The sequence below is a fragment of the Heterocephalus glaber genome, unplaced genomic scaffold (assembly GCF_053883595.1).
Source record: "Heterocephalus glaber isolate CG9 unplaced genomic scaffold, H.glaber_assembly_v1.0 deba00000331, whole genome shotgun sequence".
Lineage (NCBI taxonomy): Eukaryota > Metazoa > Chordata > Mammalia > Rodentia > Bathyergidae > Heterocephalus > Heterocephalus glaber.
Genome location: NW_028258142.1, coordinates 53,036,503 through 53,053,719, shown reverse-complemented (window position 1 = coordinate 53,053,719; position 17,217 = coordinate 53,036,503). Strand labels below are relative to the sequence as shown.

General features: G+C 35.6%; 1 protein-coding gene across 3 annotated transcripts in view; it reads right to left on the bottom strand.

The window, feature by feature from the left end:
• Chst9 (carbohydrate sulfotransferase 9) overlaps window positions 1-17,217 on the bottom strand; it is a 259,739-nt gene that overhangs the window by 229,543 nt on the left and 12,979 nt on the right. The window contains exon 1 of one of the 3 annotated variants that reach the window (XM_087193867.1): window positions 644-1,120. The exons of the other annotated variants lie outside the window; for them this stretch is intronic. The gene's annotated coding sequence lies outside the window, so the exon portion shown is untranslated. Of the gene's footprint in view, window positions 1-643; window positions 1,121-17,217 lie in introns of those variants that run through there. 3 annotated transcript variants of the gene reach the window in all.

Below are 17,217 nucleotides of genomic sequence, written 5' to 3'. Positions count from 1 at the left end.
ATGAAAATGTCAATGCCACTCCTCACCCCCTTAAATCTAGATACACACAAAAGCTTCCATAAAATGCCAATAAGTTTGTACCCCTTCACCAAACCAAGTTAAGAATCTCAGCTCCCCATGAACTGCAGTTACCTGCCCAGACCACTCCTGGTTAGCAGCCTGGCTACTGGGACCAAAGTTGGCACTCTGTATTCAGCACTTGCCAAAGTCTTTGGCTGCTTGGCCATGGACCACACCTCTTCTTTGGGAAAGCTGAGTAAATGCTTCTTCCAGGGGAAGACATCACACACACTGCTGTGTCTAAAAATTATCTCTGATTCCAAATATGCCTCCATATCTTCAAGGAGTCTTTGAGGGAGCATATTGATTTGTGATGGGGTGCCAGTTAAAAGTTTATAATTGCTATGGGAAATTGCTAAGCTAGTTGAAGGATAGTATTTAGTTATTATTGACCCAAAACAATTTTGACTCAAACGTTGGGCTACAAAGGTAATGTAAAAGGTCAGAATTAGCAGAGAATGTATAAAACAATTAGAATGATTTCCAGATTAGGAAAAACATCCAACTAATACTGTACCTAAAAGTGTTTATGCAGAACAAGAAAAGAGTCATATCATAAATACTCATTTTCTTTATATTTTACCTTTTATGTGAATGGGGACAGAGTAAGAGCTGTGGATATCAGCATCACCGGAATTACTTTTTCAAATCCACTTCTCTGATTTCCCTGAGGAAGGAGCAACTGTTAACATTTTCACTGGTGCTTTTGAAGATTTCAAATATTTTGATTTTGGTCAGAAAGAAAGTTTTTAAAAAGTAGAAGAATTGAGGATATTATCATATTGCTTATTTGATGAGTGATACTTTGCTCTTATGAGGAATCAAAGCTAAAATACTATGGGCTTTCCAGACATATGCAGCAAAGCACATTTCCCAACGGAGATTTGCAATTTGAGGTGCTCCAGGACTGAATTCCTCAAGGGAATTTATGAAAAGAAGCCAGCTTTCTCCTCTCTTCACCCTGCAGTTAAACAATGTGCAGACATAACTCCTGGGGATACAGGAAGGATCAGTAAGGAGGAAACCAGTTAAACAGAATCCTACTAACAAAAAAATAGTTGTTTACAGGAAGAAAGAGACTTTTTAACAATCTGTCTACATAATTAAAACATTTCAGAAGAGAAAGGATAGAAGAAAACTCATAAATCAGAATGGAGCCACAGACCTGCGAGAACAGTAGGTGTAAGAGCCAAAAGGTGTATTCCTCGGGTGTTTGTGGAGGAAAATTATTACCTTTGATGCTGGAAAAAGATTAAGGATTTTCCCTGTCTTTCTTTGAGAGCTGTTGGTATACCCTGACATATCCTCCTGGGTGAGAAAGCAGTAGAAAAGTCATAATTGTTATTATGGCAGATGTGAGTAGGATTGAGTGATTAAAGCCACAAGGCAGAAAGGCAATCTGGTATAAAACAGAGAGATATGTTTGATATTCTCCCATCTCAGTCCATTAACCCAAAGTTGGCTTGGGAAATGGCTCCCATTAAACAAAGGTGAGGCAGTAGGAGCAGCCGTTTGCTTTAAGCAAACCTGAAGGTCAGTTGTGATGGGAAAACACACCTATTTGGAGATCATATGTCTACTTCTAAGCCTGCAGAAAAAGTGCAGACTATTGGAGATTGAAATTACTTGGAGTAACGCTTTTTTATGTACAATAATTATACAACATTTTCTATATCAAAGGCTTCCTGTACTTTGTACAACCCCTTCCTCTGTCCCTCATGGACACAGAACCTTGAACCTAAGAAGCATTTAATAACTTGTTGTATTGAATTTGGAGCTCCGATAACATAATACAGATAGTTGATGAACGAATTTTATTGTTGCATTTGTAAAGCAGTGGTCCTGACCTCCAAATGGAGAAATAGGGAATACTAAGATGCTGAATGATGGGGTTCACGTTTCTTTGTTAAAAATGCACATTTATTTTTATTTGCATAGCTTACTGATCTCTCACAATTATGAAAGGAAATATAAAGATGATTCCTTCATTATCTTTTTTCCAACACTTTAAAATGTACTCATTTAAATAACCATAGTTACCAAAAGAAGTATTCGGGAATTTAAGTACAGTGATAAATTACTAGCTAGGGGCAATTTACAAAAAAGGAAATTATAAGTTGCTTAGTTTGGCAGAAATTTAAGATTAGGCATGGAGGGATTTGGAGGAAGGTTAGTTTGGACCAAATGATGCAGACAGTTTGGTAGAAGAAACCCAGGAGCACCTGGCCTTGTGTCTCCAGTCTTCATCCTCAGGTGGACTTGGGCAGTCACTGTCTCTCCCTCTCTCACAGAAGTTTCACCATTGTCTCTGCCTTGCATCCTCTGAGGAAGAGGCCATCAGTGATGAAGTCTAATAGTTGTACAAGTTCATTTTCCTCTGTCCCCAGCTTTGTCCTTGTCTCTGTTGAACAAGACTTTATTCTTGCCTCCATCCTTGCCAGGCCCCGTGAAGGGCAGCTCCACCTTCACCTCCCCAGATTGGGTTTCAGCCGCTTTACTCAGTGACTTCTTCTCCTTCTGTCCTCCAGACAATCATGACTGTCACCCCAGACAAGCTTCGGGCGCCTCGCTGCCCATCTATTTCTCAACCCACTTCTCCCAGAGGCTGGAGACGTCATAAGGGCCAGAGGTTTGTAGGAACTGCAGTTGTAATTCATGTTTTGTTTTGTTGCTGTAGTTGTTTTGATTTGTACTTTTGCCATTCTTATTCCCACTTCTATTAATTTCCTGTTTGTATTTCTTCCATAATTTTGAATTGATATGTAGTTCCTTATTTATTTTGGAGAGTGATTCTTTATCTAAAGAGCCATGACAAAATCTTCCTGTTTCTGACATTCTTCTTCCTTCTCTTTGTCCTCATTACTGAGACACAACACCCAATACCAAGAAGGAAAGGACAGGAGAGTTATTTTGGCTCATCTTTTCAGTCCCCAATCAGCTGAATCCAAGGCAGGCATGGCATAGTGGAAGGGCATAGCGGAGAACAGCTGCTTAGGTCATGGAGGTTAGGAAGCAGAGAGAAAGAAGGGAAGAGCTGGGAACAAGAATATACCCTTTCAGGCCACGTCTCCAGTGACCCAACCCCAACCAGGACCCACCTCCTATCTCCAACAGCACATTCAGCTACTGAACTCATTAGTGAATGAGTCCGCTGATGAGTCTAGTGCCCCCATGATCTAATCACCTTCCAAAAGTCTCACCTCTCAGCACATGAGGCTTTGGGGAAACATTCGAGATCTAAACCTCCCTTCCCTCTCTGCCTTCTTCCCTTCTTCCCTTCCTTTCTTCCATCCTTCCTACTTCCTTTTCTGCCCTCCTTTTCTTCATTACTGTGTGGTTGTTTTATTATGGAGAAGTTTTACATCAGTTTTACCATTCTGTGTCTTTTTAATTTATCTCTAGAGACTTGAAAGAGATCATATGAAATACTCAAACTTACAAATCTGTGGAGAGCTTAATAAAGGGACATTTGCAAAGATGCAGTCAGGGTTTTGAGAAGCCAACCAAGGACACAGCACGTACACAAGGGTAAACAACAGCAAGCACTCCTAGATGGGAAGAAAGAGAAGGAAGTGCTTTTCCTGAAATTTGGGGAGGGCAACAGGAAGGAGTGTGGTGTCTGGCAGCAACTGTAGCCCTCACAGACTACAGAGAGAACAGCGCAGTGGGCTGGGAAGGAAACCTTCATTTTCCTTGTCCTTAAGGCCTCTAGTCAGTGACTCACATTTCTTAAACCTCACTAAAAGCCAGAAGACCAGAAACCCTTTGATGCAGCCCATTCTGAGAGCCTCATAGGTCACATGGAACACCAGAGAATGAACAATATTAAGACTGGTTTTTGTGCTTTGTGAATTTTGTGAGATAACATTCCGTATCTTCAAATCATAAGATTATTCTTCTATATTTCCTTCCAAAAGTTTGAAAGTTTTTTTCATATTGAATGCCTGAATCTACCTGGAATTTACTTTTGGGTACATTGTAAGCTGTCCACTCTATATGGATAACATGCATCCAATTCTATTTATTGAACTTTATTATTTTACTTCTGAGTTTAACAGTGATTTTGTTATAGATCAAATCTCTATTTGTGTGTGTATCTGTGGCCCAATATTATGTTCTTACTTTTTTGCATCAGCTATAGAAAATTCCATTTTCCATAAAATTATCATTTTCAGTTAGTTTTCAAATTCATAGGCACAAATTTTTTTTTTTAATTATAACAATCTCTACTATAGCTATAGTTAGAGTCCCTGTAGAGTCCTAATATTAGATTTTGGAGCATTTTCTCTTATTTTCTTTGATCACTCTTTCTAGAATTTGTTCTACTTAAAAGTATATCATACTATGGGCTGGGGATTTAGCTCAGTGGTTTCGCTGTCTGCTTTGCAAGTGCAGGGATCCAAGTTCGATCCCCGGTACCAAAAATAATAAAACAAAAAGTATAGCATATTATATTTGGGTTTCCTATTTCTTGATTTGTCCTCTGACTTTTTTTCTTTTCTTCATTTTACGTTTTTTCTTTAGGAATATTTATTTTTTCCAAGTTTTAAAATTGAACATTAATTCATGTAGTTTAGATATTTCTAAAACAAAAATTTATTTAAGGCACAAATTTATTTTGAAACTACTTTTGTAACATTTCATATGTTTTTATATGTAATATTTCATTGCTATTTAGATGTAAATATTTCTTAATTTAAATTATGATGTTTTGTTTATTGCCTTTAATGGTTTCTTTCACTATTGAACTGATAAACCTTGTTAAAATTATCTAAACTTCTATTTCTCCTTCCACTGTCTTTGTATTTATAGATTTTATTTCTGTGAAGTAGAATTTTAACTTAAATTTTTTTCTTTATCAATTTTTCTAATAAAGCTAACTGCATTGATAAGAACTTCAGCATGTTTTAAGTTCCACTGCAGTTTCCTCACATTAATCACATTTGAGATTTTCTAATTAATTTCACTCATTTAAAAGGAAAAATTAACATAAATTATTAATTGTCTAATTAAACTTATAGGCATTCTATAAATTGCTGTGACCAGTGTTAATTTTTGAATATTATATCTTTCCTTTGGTTTTACTTATTTTTCTTTTTGAACTAAAGATGTCTTCTAGTCAATATTAGTGATAAATGTAGTGCATTTTGTCCGTGACTAATTATTTTTGTCCTCATTCTTGGGTGGCTTGGTCCAGTATGAACTGAAGTTGAAACTAATTTTCTTTCAGTACTGTGAAGATATTAATCTACTGTGTTCTATTGCCTATTGATTTTGATGAGAAGTCAGTTGTCAGCTTAGTAGATTAAACTGTTCTTGACCTATCATGATGTTGGCATTGAGGCAGACCTGAGAGTCAGCCTGGAAGTTAGCTGGCTTCCAGTGGTTGGTCTGGGCTTGTATCTGCTCATCCATTGTGTATTCTACTTGCAGTAGCTCCAGCTAGAGAGTGCTACCATTTGCCTTTACTGTCTTCTTTTTCATTGTGGATGGGCTGCTACTTCCATTCTTACCCTGCCTTCTATCAGTGAAGCTGGCTCTCAGCTCCCTCACAGGTGTCAAACTCCCACATATCCCTGCAGTTTCTATATTCGAAGCTTAACAGGCCCACAATTTTGGCCTACTTCATCATGTTTGTTAGTTTGCTACTGTTCCCGATTTTGAGTTGAGTTATGTCTTTTTTTCATCTTTTCCTTCTAAACTTCATTGTCAATCTGCCATTGTCTTGTTCTGGAACCAGACTAGAACATCAAGACATAAGCACATTTCTCTCTGGATCAGAAATCCTCGTGCAATTTTTTAACCCTAATTTATGTTATTTGGAACAACTGGACAACAGGATCTGCCTTATGTATTTCATAATATTAGAAGATATTAAGTAAAACAAAGTGTGACAGTCTTTTGGAAAAATATAAAATGCAGTATGACATTTATTAGAGCAATTTAGTGATTTGATTTAAGAAGTTTAGATTATTACTTGATAGGCACAGTGAGTAGGTACATAAACATTTCAAATATATATTGTTTCTATCAACCATAGTGAAGTTAAACTGTGGTACGTAGTATATGATATTTGGTCAGTTATGGAGTTTTTTATTCGAAGGGATGGAAACTTCGGTAGTACTCATCTTATTTAGATCATTGTAAAATGTGCTTACAACCATAAGACAATAAAATAATCTTTCTTCCTCTGACCCTCCTCCTCCACCTTTCCTTTCTTTTTGGCAGTGGTGGGGATTGAACCCAGGGCTTTGTGCATACAGCCAAGTGCTCTGCTACAGAATTACATCCCCACCCCAACTTTGATTTACTACTTACTACTTTATTATTTTCAAAGTTAAATCATCCTATTTCCTATTTTATTTCGTATTGGTACATGTTTGTAGTACATAATGACTATATTCAGTGTGCATGTGTGAATTCATATATTCATGTATATGTCATACATTAATTCTTTTCTTATGCCCTTCCCCTCTCCTCTCTGCATCTCCTGGACCCATTCATATATACGATATGTATGATATATACATGTATATAATGATCACATTCCTTGTAGGGACTTGGTGCATGTACAGAACACTTTATAATGCCATACCCCTCCCTGCCCCCCACTTAAACCCCATTTTCCTGCCCTGCCTTCCTACTTACTCCATTTCTTCGTTCTCTTCCCATATGCTAAAGATCAATTTTGCTATTTCCTATGTCTAAGACAAGCCATGTGATAGCTCTCCTTTGATCCACTTTATTACTGTGAAATTCATGAAATTCTGTAAATGTTTTTATATGTTTTCATCCAATTCCCCAAAGTTTTTGTAGTCTTTTATTTTGAAATAATTTAGGCTTATACAGTTGTAAAAGCCAGATAGAATCCTGAGTACCCTGTATCCAGCCTCCTGCAATGATCACATCTTACATAAGTGTAATAGAATTATAGAGATCAGGAACCCAACAGTGGCACATGCGGCAGGCAGAACAGTGGCCACTCATCACAGAGACTGGCCTCCTAATCATTGTAATCTTCGAAGATGTTGCATTCCACACCATTGGAGACCTGAGGTTGTGTTACAATAAGAATTGCCCATCAGGGGATTATTCTGGATTATCTGGGTGGGTTCTTTCTAATCACAAGGGTTCTGAAGAGTGGGAGAAGGAATCAAAAGAGTAGGTCAGAGTAAAATGGTGTGAGGACTTGACTTAGGTTTGTTGGGAGGAGAAGAGAACCCAAACCCAAAGAATGCAGGTGGCTCCTAGCAACTGGAAAAGACAAGGAAACAAGTCTCACCTAGAGCCACAGAGAAACCTGGCCCTAGGGACACTTTCATGTTAGCTCATTTCTGACTTCTGTCCTACAGAACTATAAAATCATAGATTTGTGATGTTTTAATCCACTGATATTGTGATCATTTGTTACACACACACACACACACACATACACGCACAACAAAACCATGAACTATTAGGTTGAAGGATCAGAGTTGGTAAATCTTGCTATGAATAAGTGGAAAATGCTGACTTGTTTAGAAAGATTTTTCAAATGGTTTCTCAGGTATCATGTTTCACAGTCTATTCTGATAATTAATTGCTAAACTGCTCAATGTGCTTTGTCACAGCACACAGAAACATATCCCTTTGCTAGACACTAATTTGTAGGTGCTTCCTTGTGCATTTTGTTGCTTAGATTTGCTATATAATTTTTCAACAGGTACTTTCTACTTTTAGCTCTTCTAATTAAGATTTCATTATAATTAAAATTTTCAAAAAGGCAAGGCTTTGTCCTTCTAGTCTTTGTTTTAGAAGAAAGTGTTTTATACTCATATTTCATGTTCTTGCACTCATTGTAAAGGCTTTTATTTTTAAGCAACAATAGCTTGTTTTTAAAGACTACAAAAATCTAAAACCAAAGGCTCTTGTACACATTTGTTTGGATGAGGGAGGGAAAAATAGTCACAGAGATTACTGTTAAATAGATTATTCATGCTATACTTCAATTTTAATTGTTGTCCAGGATAAACATTTTATTTTTAAATAATTCAAAGTGTTAAATATGTATGAAACAAAAATGTTGTTTGGTTTTACACTTATTTACATATGAACATAAGAACTTTTGGCATGTATGTATTTATTTTGTGGGATACCAGGGATCGAACTCTGGACCTTGTATTTGCGAGGCAGGTGTCGGAGCCACTGAGCTAAATCCCCGGCCCCTGTAGGTATGTTTTTAAATATCAGTGAAGAATCATCAGGACCATCATTAACTAACATCTTAAGAATCACTGGATAACATTAAGTAACACACAGGTACACGCACAATTCAAATTATGTTACATCTAGTGGGAGCCCTTAAAAAATTTTTAGAGTCTTATACTTTGGCCATTGTGGAACGAGAAAACTGCAATTGATGTGGTCATTTCTAAGACAAATTGAGGAAGTTATCAGCGAGAGGTATGTCAAATGAGGTAAGAGACAGCTAGAGTAGGGCAAGGGAATTAACAAGCCAAATGAAATGATGAAGTTTTAGTTACTGTTATAATCAATAAAAGAAATTAGAAAATGCTGAATAAAATACGGCTTACTGTCCATGGCTGGGGTCCACTGTGGCATAACTAATAGGAATGGGTAGGTTACACGTAGGAAGTGGAATTAAGGATGCTGTGGAATTAATGGAACTAATGGGTATGCTTCTGTACATCCATTCCGTGTGTGTGTGGGAAGTCACACAGTTTAGAACAGATTGTCACCACCTCCAGCTCCAGTAAAGGGTCTGAAATAGTGCAATCCTGACATTGTAATTCCGTGCCCTTTGTCAAAGTAGGTGGTTGAGGAATGGCCATTTACAACAGCATTCTGTGGCTAATGTAAAAGTACCTCCTCTTCTGTCTACACTGGCTGACTTGGGGTTTCCCTGGCCACAGGGATTGTTTTGCAGGTGAGCTACTCAGAATGAAGTTCAGAGCTCTGGCTGAAAGGTGACGTCTAGTGCTGTTTTCTCTCCTGGTGAATGTGAGTAAGAAAGCCAAGTGTAGTTCCTGTGGTACCTGGGAAGCCTTCTGGCTGCTCTGATGAAAGCCATACAGGAATACAAAGCTGAGAGATTTGCAGAAAAAGAAGCAAAACTGACTGGACTCTTCCTGCAACCACTCTGCCTCTGAATTTGTTAATTAGATGAGCCAATAAATTTGCTTTATTTCCCAAGCTATTGCAAAGTAAATATTGGTGTAGGGAGAGAACTAAGGAATAAATTATATTTTGAGTACAGCAAGTTCTAGCAGGATGATCAGAAATAGATGGGTATAAAAATGCTAACACTTCTTGAGCAGTTATTACATTCAAGGCAATGTTCTAAGCATTTTATATTGATTAATTCTCACAATAACCTTGTTTTCTCCACCAAACAAGATTATCTGTATGTCAGACTCATTTAACCACATGGCCTGGTTCAGGGAGAGATGAAGTGAGAGGTGCAGATGGAGGCAAATCCCAGAAGGCCTTCATGTCTAAACTGTGGCCATTGGCTTTGTACTGCAGACACGGGTAACAAGTAAATGCCTTGAAGGGGTGAAGCGATGAGGTTTACCTTTCACCAAAATCACTTGCAGACTGCGGTGAAGCAAAAGAACACTGGCATTTGGGCAGAGATAGGATAACCATTAGCCAGGGAATCCTGAGAGGGGCGACTGGCCTAGATTATACTTCATTCTTCAAATTCTTGTGTCCTTTCATATACACATCCTGTTGTCTCTCATTGCCATAGGCAGTTTACAGTAGTGGTTAAGGGTGCAGATCTTGCAGTCTACCTGCCTGGGTTCAAGTCATAGGTTGACCTCTTGCCAGCTTGTGACACTGCTCATTATGTAACCTTTGTGTGACTCAGTTTCCTCACAACTAAGCTGGGGAAAATAAAACTACCTACCAAGTAAAGTTGCCACGAATAAGTAAATATTTGAAAATATTTAAAAGAATGCCTTGCCCCTAGAACTGTTCTACAGTATTAAGATGTTAATATCTTTATATTTCAGATGTCAAGCACATGGATAGCTGTATTACAGATAATCAAAAAGTATTTTTTGAAAGATTGGATATTTTTACTTCAAAAGACATTCTATTTTATTATTAGAGAGGTTTGTTCTTTCAATGCATGCTGATTAAATTCAATCAATCAACATCCATTAGGCTTCAATGTAGCTAAAGCCCTGTGTTACACCTTGTAGGCAAAGCCAACACGAGTAAGGCTTAATCCCTTACCTTCATTAAAGAATATTTTAACATAACTCTTCATAGTTTGCACAAGTTGATTCTGGTGGCACTTTCTAGAACAACTCATAACAAATCTGTTCCCTCCTTTACATGACAGACTTTTCAATTATTGAAAACAATTATCCTGTCTACCCTCAATCATTTTTACTCCAGGATAAACAATAAATATACGCAATTCCTTTAGCCCTTCCTTATGGGATGTGGTTTAGAAGCATTCAATCAATTTAATCATCCTCTGCAGACTCATTCGAGTTTGTTAATGCTTTTCTTTAAATGCAGGGCTCAGAAGTAGATACATAACCCAAGCATGATTGAATGGACAAACTGTTATGAGAATCAGCACCATAAAACTGATGTCTAAACTGGAATGTACCCACAGAGAAAAATGAAAGAATAAACCAGGCTACTGGGTAGAGCCTTAGAGATTTCCCATAGTCCAAATAACATAGAAATCAAGATTTAAAATTTGTCAGAAAGGATTACATAGGAAATGTAAAGAATTTGCAATTAAGAAGCCAAGATATTATCATAGGGGATGCATTATATAAATAAACATTTAATATACATTAAAAAAAGTGTAAAGAAAGGATTTAAAGTATAGTAAGAATTGAGAGTTTACTAGGAAATATAGTCCACCCCCCCAAAAAAAAAAGTAGAGAGAGATAAGATCAGAAAAGATGACTTGGTCACTTTGGAAAGTACTTAGGGAAAGTGTTTAAAAGACCAAAGGATTTTGAAGAGAGAAATTGAAACATAAGGAATTTATATATCTATATTAGTCTGAAGTGTCATGAGAGAAGAAATATGTGTCTTACCATAAGGGGTAATAGGGAAAGATACAGATATAAATGTAGACATAGATACAGATATATAGATATATGCTCTTTGATGTTAAATGATAAGGAGGTAATACTTTGGGTACTATGTAAATCAACAATAATAACTGAAAAAAAATTGTTTCAATGACATCAGGACATGAGATCTGCATGTTGGCTAAAGAGAGTTGCCTTTCACGGGCCAAAGAGTAATTTATAAAATCTAGTGAGTTTCCTGGGTAATTATGACCAACAAAAGTGAGATGATTCAAAAATAAGACACTGCAGGAGCAATAGAGATGGAGACACAAAATGTAAATAGCTTCATAGCAAATATCTGAAGTTAATGTCATATAACTAAGACTACTTTTATACAACATATTTTTGAGATAAATAACTTAGACAAAATGATAGGCATTGTTCTATATTCAACAAATTGTCTAAATATTTTCAAATAAATATTTTATGATGAGTTAATAAAACAGATATGTACTATTTTTATTGGTTATTATCTAGATAAAATGTTTTGTATGTGTTGTTACTTATATATAACATTATTTCTACATTTCCTCATCTGTCAATTACAGGAACAATAAAATCCTTGAACAGGTATTATATTTATAGAGAATCCTGCTTCCTTATGAATGATATGTTGGATAGTTATTTCTGTTAATGATTAGCCAGACAAACAATAACTATTTGGGAAATTGATTTTTCCCATTATATATTATACAGATATGTAATGTGATGTTATTGTACAATATCTTTTATAAAACAGTAATACTACTTTCTACACAATAGTAAAATTCTATGGTGCACATAAAACTCTATAAAACAGCACAAGTATGTGTATATTCTACAATGAATATGATTTGTTTCTTATAGATAGTAAAGTTTGTGAGCCAAGCATTCATTGACAGCTTCAAGCGATCACATGCAAATATTTATGAAGTTCCACCATCTATCCCCTCTCTCCTCTTGTTGCACATTCTGGCCTATATGTGGTTAGCCTGCAACCATTTAAAAGAGAAACAGCATGAACTATAGCAGCAAAAGTGCTAATCTAGAAACCTTGGTTTAAAAAAGAAAAATAAATTAAATCTGCAAAACTATCTACTGACAAAAATCATATAGGAAGCTCTTGAGGCATTTGCAAAGAGCTCACCACAAAAACAGTGTTCATATTAATATTTCAAAGTAACTGTCTAAGGTAGTTATTGAAATAAATATAGCTACATAGAGATGTCTAGAATGATGCAAACAAATCAAAGCAGGTATAATGTATAACTCTGAAAATTAATATTCTAGAAAATAGCAGAAAATATGAAAAAGTAAAAAAAAAAAGTAATGGAAAGCTCCAAGGATGTTATAAAATTTATGAACAATGAATGATACATTTAATGCTATCAATATATTGACTAGTTGTAGTTTTAATTTTGTTAAATAGTCTATGAAGGGGATTTCTTGCTAAATGGGGACACACTGAACTCAGGCACTACTCTCTATAACATCCTCAAACCACTCTAAAATGAAACCAAAGGAAAAACAGATATAATTACAAAGATGTAGATAAGAAAGGAGGGAATGATTCTAAGAAAGAGAAGATCATAACATTTTAGAATGTGGACCACAGAGGAGTGATAACTAACCTAAAATATAGTAAAAGCTGACGTCAAAGTGGTTCTGTAGAAAACCACAAGAAGCCAGAGGCTGTGTGCTACAAAACCCAGGAAATGGGCACCAAGTTCTCTAATATGTAATAAAATGGACAGAAATCAGAGGCAGAAGGCAATAAAAAGCTCTTGCAAATGAAAAATGAAGCCAAATGAAAAAATAAAAAAAGGTTTAGAGATAAATTAAAGTGATTTCTCAGAAAACAGCAAAAGAATAAAAAATGGAAAACTGTACAGGAAAAAAGGTCAGGAAATGAGATTGATCTAGGAGCGTCAACAGCTAAATAATAGGAATTCCAGATGATGAGACCTGAGAAATCAAAATGAAGGAGAGTGTTAGTGATATATTCCAAGAAAACTTCCAGGAACTGAAGGTATGAGTTTCGAGACTTAACAACATCACGCTGAACACCTAACACAGTGGATAATAAATAAACACTCTGAGGAATTTCATCTTGACATCTGAGAACACTAGGAATGAAAAAAGATTATATCTGCTGTCAGAGACAAATAGATCACACCCAGAATATCAAGATCAAAATGGTGTCAGATTTGTCAACAACACTGTAATCTAGAATAAGACAAGGGAGGAAGATCGCTCTCAAAATTGTGAAAGAAGACAATTTTCACCAAATATTTTATTATATGCTCCTAAATTCAATCACTCTCAAATATATGTATAGAACAAACATTTTCTGACAAATTCTCAAAAAATCTACTTTCCAAAAATCTACAGGAGGACCTAATAAAACAGGGGAAGGAAGATAAGAAGAAGAAATGTGATACACAAAATATAGGTCCAAAACAGGAGAGAGACAAGAAATAGTTTTGATTGGTAGTGAGAGGAAACCACTATATAGCATGTTTACAGGCCAGGCAGTTGAAACTGTAGCTGGACAGAGGCTTGGGAGAGAATTCTGAGAAGGGTAAAACTGTAGATGAGTTGTTTGATTGAACATCTAGATAGGATATTGAGACAGTGAAGAACAATTTGCTTGAATCAGTGATAAATACGTAGAACCTTAGGGAAATGAAGGAATAATAAGACATTTCTAACTTATGGAAAATAGAGATTGTAGGGAAGGAAAAAATTAGATTAATTATAGCTGCAAGACACAAAACACAGTAACTGCTTCTCTACATTTCCAGACAGGATAAAACTCTCTTTTAGATTTAGAATGAAGGAGAAGAATAAAGAAATGTTAAGAAAGAAAATGGTAAACATGCTGAGAAATCTAAAATATTTATTCTTTGTAACAATAGCATCTAATTTGTGAGAATAAAACAACCGAAATGAAAACATTCCAAGATTAGTTTATTATTAAAGAAGACAACATATAAAATGATGTGTGGTTACCATAAAAGGATAGAAAAGGAAAAGTAGAAACTATAGAAAAAGTTCACTATAAACTAGTCTGAACTCAAATAGATCAGTAATAAGAATAAAAATGAACCAGACATGAACTCAAACAGATCTGTAATAATAATAAAGATGAAAAGACAAAATTCCTTAGCTAATAAATAAATATTGTCACACTGAATTTTTTAAAAATCCAACCAGATTCCATGTATGAGATAACCTTAAAATATAGATTAGAAAGTAAACAAACAGAATGTACTATTATTATTCTAGTATATACAAATCAACTGAGAGCTGGCATAGCTATACCAAGGTCAGACAAAACAGATGCTAAGATTAAACACAACATACAAACAGAATGGTTACACTTCAATAAAAATAAAAGTCACTAGAAATCTATCACAGTCCAACATTTTTATTCATCTAATAACATAGTTTAAAGCATATAAGGCAAATATAGTGGAACTACAAGGCGATAAGGAAAAATTCATTACTCAGTAATTGATAGAATGAATGTTTAGTCAAAACCAGCAAGAAAGCCTAGCTTGGTGAGTCCTGAAATCTCAAAATCTCAACTACTCAGAAGATGAGGCAAGGGGATCAGAAGTTCAAAACCAGCCTGGGCAACTTCATGAGACCCTGTGTGAAATTAATGATAAAAAGGGCTGAGGTGTAGCTCAATGCAAAGGCCTTGAGCTTAGTCCTCAGTACACATGCACACGCACACACACACACACACACACACACACACACACACACACACACATACAATCAGCAAATAATAGAATATTTGAATAAGATGTAAAAAATGTATGTCAATGACACATAACACTTCTAACATCTAGAAAACATGTATTCTCAAATTACAAAAAATCAAAACAAAATTAAGTCACATGTAGCAAAAATATGAATCTATTTTTATAAAGGTCAAAGGCAGGAAAGACTAAGGAAAGTTTTGAGTATGCACATATGCAAAACAAGGGAATCATCACCATGAAATTTAGGAAGAGAACGAGAGGAACACTTGGGGTAGCAGAGGTATGCTTTGTGCTCCCTAAATCTGCTCTCCTCCTCCTAAACTCATATGAGGGATACTTATTCTGGATCCCCCTGTAATAAGGGAGCACGAACAGAAATCTTACATACCACATAAAGATCTGGTTCCTAAGAATATCCTACAAAATCCTCCACACAATGTGAAAATCTCTCATCTGCAGAAGACCTAATGGAAGATGTCAAGGTAATCAAAAATGACAAACTGCTTAGTGGATATAACATGGACCCCTCAACGAAAACATGGAGCGTAAGTTCTTCACTGATCATCATTGAAGAGTGATCTGAATGTGAAATAAACCTTTATTTTACTAAGTACCTGAGATACTGGGTTGATCATAGCAGGTAACTTCCCCTAACAAAAGTGGGGCATGTTGAAGATACTGAAAAAATTCTTTCTACTTAGCTTGACAGTGGATATGTAAGTGTTCAGTTTGTATTATATTGTCAATATGTTGGGATCTTATTTTGTGTATTAAATACAATATTTAATACAAAAAAGTAGTGACTAGAATGCCGAAACATCTCCTGATGGTGAAGTAAAATATTTTTACTCCATTTCCTGTCTTTGAAATATAATAAAAAATATAAAGTATGAGGACTAGCACTCTGCTTTCAATTAATCAAGAAGAGAGTCACAACTCATACCATTAATTGTAAAGTATATTTGCAAACTTCTATAAAGACTGGAGGAAATAAGAGGATAAAAATTGACACATACATTCTCTGACCTTGATCTGGACATAGATTTTCTTAAAAATAATATTATTCCCAAAAGTCTGCCTAGCAAAATTTGGATTGAAATAGTGAAATCCAGGCCATAAGTAACCTATAGAGAAAGTGTATGTTTCCCTGCTGAAACTCAAGAATGTCCAGGGATGTGGGTATGAAGAAAATAACACTCCCATCTACCATTCATCGTGGCTATGGAGTGGTCTCCCCACTTGAGGTGCTGTCGGAGAATGGATGGAAGACCTGACCACTAAATCACAACACAGTTATTGGCTTTTGAATGTTTCAAGTTCAGGGCAAATGAAATAAGCTTGGTGAAAGAGGGTATTCTAGACAAGACCTTATGCCATTTCACATTGTTGGTCCTGTTCAAGAGCAACAATCAGCACGTGACTTATGAATGTGTGACACTGCTACCAGGGAAAGGAAAAGGGTGAAAGTAAGGAAGATATGGATCAGGCACAAAAAGATTTAGGGAGTAGAGTCTTCGAAGAGTCCTAGAATAAACTTGATAATGAAATCTAGCTATCCACCAAATAAGTCAAAATAAATCAGAGGAAAACAGTGGTGGAAAGGCTGATTTTTGAGCACTGATTTGACTTTTCTCTTAAATATAAAAATATGAAATATGACATAATAAAAAAGGCAACCAAAATCTAAAATGAGAAAGGAGTGTGAAAGAATCCTTCATTTTATTTTTATTAACATACAGTGGAGTTGATCTGGGGTGAGAGAAGTGCTCAATTCCATGAAGTGTACTGTGTCATAAAGAGAACGAAGCTGTTCTAATTTTTATTTTAGTAATAATATCTTTTCTAAACAGGTCAGTAGATACTATAAAGGCAAAACGCTGTTAATCAGTGATTCCAATGTGCAGTGACAAGAGTACCACTCAGGTAGGATTAGGTATTTATTTATTTATTTATGGTAATTATGATTTTGAGTATAGCTGAGCTCACTGCTGGTGACCGGCTTCACGGCTCTACTTTGCAATTTCTTTTGTTGTCATATTTTAGTATACGTACAAATACAACTACATTTCCTAGTGCTTGTTTCATTTGTCCTTTCTGAGACTTTAAGTACAATGACCTATTAAATATCACAAATGAAAAATAGTTACATACTTAGTCTAGAAATCTGCATTCGGTTTGCAGGGACTTCAAATATACTTATAACATCTACAATTATTCCCCAAGGCAAAATCTTTTGCATGGATTTATTATCAAAAGTTTCCATTTGTGCAAAGTCTTATTATCATGTGTATATATGC